Source organism: Glandiceps talaboti, chromosome 2 (assembly GCF_964340395.1).
Source record: "Glandiceps talaboti chromosome 2, keGlaTala1.1, whole genome shotgun sequence".
Classification (NCBI taxonomy): domain Eukaryota; kingdom Metazoa; phylum Hemichordata; class Enteropneusta; family Spengelidae; genus Glandiceps; species Glandiceps talaboti.
The window spans coordinates 21,634,567-21,640,566 of record NC_135550.1 but is presented as its reverse complement, the minus strand read 5'-3'; positions in this window follow the sequence as shown (position 1 = coordinate 21,640,566).

Sequence of the window (6,000 nt, the reverse complement as noted above, 5' to 3'; positions counted from 1 at the left end):
ATTTCCTTGAACAGTGTACAGAAGCTGCTAACACTGTCAAAGATAAAGGGTAGGAAAAAACAAAGGAATCACCATGAATATGTGATTGGGGTCTTTTCAAAATGTTTCAAAAAAAATATCAAATCTCAAAATATTTCTGTACAAACTACACCTTATCATTGCTGTTATACAGGCTAACAACTTTTAGAAAAATCAAGGTAAATTACCATTTATGGTAGGTTTTTTTTTATGTTTTCTTTTTTGTGTGTGATTTTTGTTTTTTCCAAGATTTTTTAGCTTACTTATTTTTTAGTTATTTATTCTTTAATGTAATGAAATACCAAGTTTAAAGTTTCAACTTCACCTTTATAGAGTCAATGTGTTGCTTGTACTTGTGTATACTATGGTTCACCTAAGACTTTGATTATTATGTTGTATCCTCCACATAGTGATGGACCAGCACTTCATTCTGAAGACGTATGGCGTATATCCAATGTCCAGCTACTTAGAGGTTTTGTACAGTGTGCCAAACTGTTGATTAAAACACCACAAGACAAATTTATGACTCCAGAAGAAATACTACATAGGTATGAAAGTTCAGCTGGTTAGAGCATTCTGACTAGTGCTTAGGGGATGTGGGTTAAATTCCTACATGTGTCACTTTCTTTCCTCATTTATAACAAATTTCTGAAAGTTCCTTTGAAAGACAACGTCTTGTATACATTGGTATTTTAAAGTAGTAGATAATAATCTTACTTAGGTTATACTGCATTTAGTGTTATTTATAGCTTTGACATTCTATACTGTGTCTTCATCAGTTAGCAAATGTAAGTATGAAGTTTAAGGGTAGAAAATACATCAATGTTTTACTGCAGTACTATATAAAATGGAAAAGTAAAAGTCTGTGTGAAGAATGATATGTGTATATAGTCCTAAAGTTTGACTTCATGATTCTTGCACCGAAATAAGTACTAATATCCTTATAAAAAATAACATAGTTTTTACATTGAAAAGAACAGATCGGTGATGCAGTGTAAATGTATGTTATTTACTACAGTGCTGGTATCATAGCAACCAAAAACCTGTGTACCCTGGTATCCCGTGGTGACATCTATCAGTCTATGGAGTGGGTACTGTTAGACAGTCATTCTACATTGTTAGAACTACTACTGACAAAGAAGGCTGATCCTACATGGATTGCACAGAGATGTCAACGACTGTCAGCTTTGATGAGATCAGCTACTATACCACAAAGTACACAGATATTACAGTTACAACAAAAGGTAAAAATAAGTTTATTTATGGCCTTGTGTTGAAGTATTCAAAAACAATGCAAAATTAAAGGAGAGATGACTGTCGTTGTTATTAACCCAGGGCATTCATGCAGGGTTAAAGGTCACCAAAGTTGATAGACCTAATTTAGTATGATTACTACAGCATACAAAACAACTTTAAAATACTTTCTACTCTCATACTAATGTCTAGCCCTTGTGAAAAGTGCTGTATTGCAAGAAGAATTTTTGTAACACAGTCTTGAAACAGTCATAGTCTTATCTACTTTACAGACTTGTAAAACAGGGGTGATAATACAGCCCAGTAAAAATCAGTCTGTATCTACTTTACAGACCTGTAAGACAGGTGTGATAATACAACCCAGTAACAGTCATAGTCTGATCTACTTTACAGACCTGTGAGACAGGGGTGATAATACAGTCCGGTAGCAGTCATAGTCTGTATCTACTTTACAGACCTGTGGGACAGGGGTGATAATACAGCCCAGTAAAAATCAGTCTGTATTTACAGACCTGTAAGACAGGTGTGATAATACAACCCAGTAACAGTCATAGTCTGATCTACTTTACAGACCTGTGAGACGGGTGATAATACAGTCCGGTAACAATCATAGTCTGATCTACTTTACAGACCTGTGAGACAGGGGTGATAATACAGTCCGGTAGCAGTCATAGTCTGTATCTACTTTACAGACCTGTGGGACAGGGGTGATAATACAGCCCTGTAACAATCATAGTCTGATCTACTTTACAGACCTGTGAGACAGGGGTGATAATACAGTCCGGTAACAATCATAGTCTGATCTACTTTACAGACCTGTAAGACAGGGGTGATAATACAGCCTAGGAACAGTCATAGTCTGATCTACTTTACAGACCTGTAAGACAGGGGTGATAATACAGTCCGGTAACAATCATAGTCTGATCTACTTTACAGACCTGTGAGACAGGGGTGATAATACAGCCTAGTAACAGTCATAGTCTGATCTACTTTACAGACCTGTGAGACAGGGGTGATAATACAGCCCAGTAACAATCATAGTCTGATCTACTTTACAGACCTGTGAGACAGGGGTGATAATACAGCCCTGTAACAATCATAGTCTGATCTACTTTACAGACCTGTGAGACAGGGGTGATAATACAGTCCGGTAACAATCATAGTCTGATCTACTTTACAGACCTGTAAGACAGGGGTGATAATACAGCCTAGGAACAGTCATAGTCTGATCTACTTTACAGACCTGTAAGACAGGGGTGATAATACAGTCCGGTAACAATCATAGTCTGATCTACTTTACAGACCTGTGAGACAGGGGTGATAATACAGCCTAGTAACAGTCATAGTCTGATCTACTTTACAGACCTGTGAGACAGGGGTGATAATACAGCCCAGTAACAATCATAGTCTGATCTACTTTACAGACCTGTGAGACAGGGGTGATAATACAGCCTAGTAACAGTCATAGTCTGTATCTACTTGGTAATGCTCAGCTAGCTATGCATGAGAATGAGCCAACAAGTGAGACTGGTAAGAAAGCACTGGAAGATGCCCAGTTATCATTCAGAGCTAGTATGGAGATGGAAGGTAAACCCAGTGTAGGAGGAGATCCTCCCTCACAACTGATCAGTAAGTTATTACTTGTTGTTTCTATTCTCTAACGTGTCCCTTTTTCTTTTCCCGTCAAATATACTGATTGTACATAGAAACCTGTAACATTAATTTATGCATTAATGATTTGTAGGAAAACGGAATATGTAGTGCTAGAAGCAGGTCCCTGTAACTAAATAATTCTGATGAGACTTTGTGAAGTTCTTTCCTAATTTATATATAAAATCTTTATTCCCCCCCCCCCCCAATCTTTCCTTCAAACAATTATCGCAGTAGATATTTCATTTTATGACAGTTTAAAAATCTAAATTAATTACACCAATCTCTCTTTAGAACAACAATGGTGGGTAGATAAAATAAAGAAAGAAGAAGCTGAAAAGAAGGCTGCAGAAGAGAAAAACAAACCAGCAGGAGCTGCAGCAAAGGGTACTGCAGGTCCAGCTCGAGGTGGTGCAGCAGGCAGAGGAGGTGCTGCAGCTAGAGGTGGTGCTGCAGCAAGAGGTAAGATGAATATTTTATATGAGAGATATTATAGTTGTAGAAGACACTGTTTTGGAAGAAAGTGTGTTTAAAATGTAATGTCAAAGCTTTTATCAGATATTTGTATAAAATTGTACATAACAGAGATTGACTAAATAAAGCAAAATGTTGATGTGACTCAGGAAAATACAATCTTTGCAGAGTTGCAAGATAGTTCAAATTACTGACTTCAAACTGCTATTTTAAAATACAAGACTACGGAATACTGTAATAAATATACCCTCATCAGAGACAAATTGTGCAAATGATATTCATTATTGTCACATGAAATTTGAAATTACTTTTCCATTGTTACTGCATGACTATATGCCTGATGTATACACTATTTATTTCCAATTTATACAAGGTCCCTTTTGTCAAGAAATCTGTACTATGTAATTCAGCAAATCAAGTCTTTCATTTCTGATATGAAGTCTGTACAATAGCAACAGTATCACCAATTTTGCTTATTGTGTCATTGCATAACAGGTGGACGTGGTGCTGCTGCAGCTGGACGAGGTGCTCCTGCTGCAAGAGGAGGGGCTGCAGCAAGGGGAGGTGCAGCCAGGGGAGGTGCTGCCAGAGGTGGCGGTGCAGCAAGGGGAGGTGCCGCTGCTAGAGGAGGTGCTGCTGCTAAACCTGCAGCTGGTGGCAAAGCAGCTGCAGCCAAACCAGAAGCCAAAAGTCCAGGTGAGAAGAGAGGATAAACTTCATGGGTTTTAAACAAGAGGGCAATAAATGGCTGTTACAGATATTACTACCAAACCAAGTGACTATAGAATTTCAGTTATGCAGCACAATTTGTTTTTATGTCTCACCACACAGTGTTTATATTTTACAAATTACATAAAACAAAACGCTGATAGCATGCAAGCATACAAAATGATACATTTTATTTCATTGTGAACCCAAATAAACATCACTGTGGGATGAAACAAGGAAGGTTCAAACACAAAATTGTTTATTTGTGTTCACAGTGAGGTAAAAGGTAACATATCATATGCATACGTGCTGTATTTTGTGTGTGTAATTTGTAACATAGTAATTGATGTACATTGAATATTCTTTACAGTGTCACCTACTGGTTTATTCAGTTGCCAGTAACTATGAATTTATTCACATTTTATCTGCCTTTATTTCAACTCTTATTATTTCATTCACTGATGTAATGAATTTTTTTTATCTTTTCTTCAGAGCCAGCAAAGGTGCAGGAAAAGCCAAAAGAAGAAGTCAAAGCAGCACCAGCTAGTGGTCCTCTGAATAAAATGAGTCATCTCCCAAGACTTGGTTTAGCTAGGGTGTTAGCTAGGGAGGCTAAAGACTCCCCAGAAGCCCATATGTTATACAATGATGTCATCACAATGTCACCAGGGGTAACAAGCCTTTCTTTTCTTTTTATAAACGGTTTACTGGTATAGTGACGAGTTCATTATTCTTTTTGATTGACATAAACCCTAATCATAAATTACTCTAGCAAAACAAGTATTCAAGATTTGTATTTCTGAATCTAATTTTGCCAAATTGCCTGTTTTAATTTCAGCTCCATGATGCATACATAGAACTTGGTGAATTGTTAGTGAATAGTGAACCACTCAAAGCTGTTGATGTCTATTCCAAGTTTCCATTTCCTGATGGAGAGTCCTCATTTGATGATGCATATATCCATGGTGAAATTGTACGACTTCTGATGAAGAATGAAAAATTTGATGACCCTAGACTAGAGAAACACATGATAGCATGGGGTAGAGTTATGGGCATAGGTAAGTGTGATTTCATAGCATGGGGTAGAGTTATGGGCATAGGTAAGTGTGATTTCATAGCATGGGGTAGAGTTATGGGCATTGGTAAGTGTGTTTTGATAGTATGGGGTAGAGTTATGGGCATAGGTAAGTGTGATTTCATAGTATGGGGTAGAGTTATGGGCATAGGTAAGTGTGAATTGATAGTAGCATGGGGTAGAGTTATGGGCATAGGTAAGTGATTTCATCGCATGGGGTAGAGTTATGGGCATAGGTAAGTGTGTTTTGATAATATGGAGTAGACTGGCACAGCCACTTGGCTGAATTTTTTGTCTCATAATTTTCAAATGGGAATTTGTTATTCATTTCAAATTTTGTGAAGGAAACTGTGTTCAACGTTTTTTTAAATTTTGCCCAGAATCTATGTATGTTGGTAGAGTTATGGGCCTAGGTAAGTTTTCTTTCAATTTCAAGAGGATATTGCAAACCTAATAGTATGTACTTTGTCAGTAAAAATGCCATGAACAGGAAGTGAGGAACTATTACAGAACCCCCACAGCCTCACAAATGATAGTAAGGTGTATGAAAGTTATTCTTGTGAGTAATATGCAATGTGTTCTGCCAACATATGCAAGAATGATACTGCACTCTGAGTGAGAGTAATTTCTGTGTGTCTCATTACTAGGCAATTAGGTTCTGTTAATATTACTGTATGTATTGGCATCAAATCATAACAATTTCTCATACCAAAAGGGTGAACATCATTGTCACAATTTGCGTGATAACATGTTGCCATGGTGATATTATCAGAATCCTAATATGCTGTGATTTGAGTAACCAAGTGGATAAGGTAGCACAG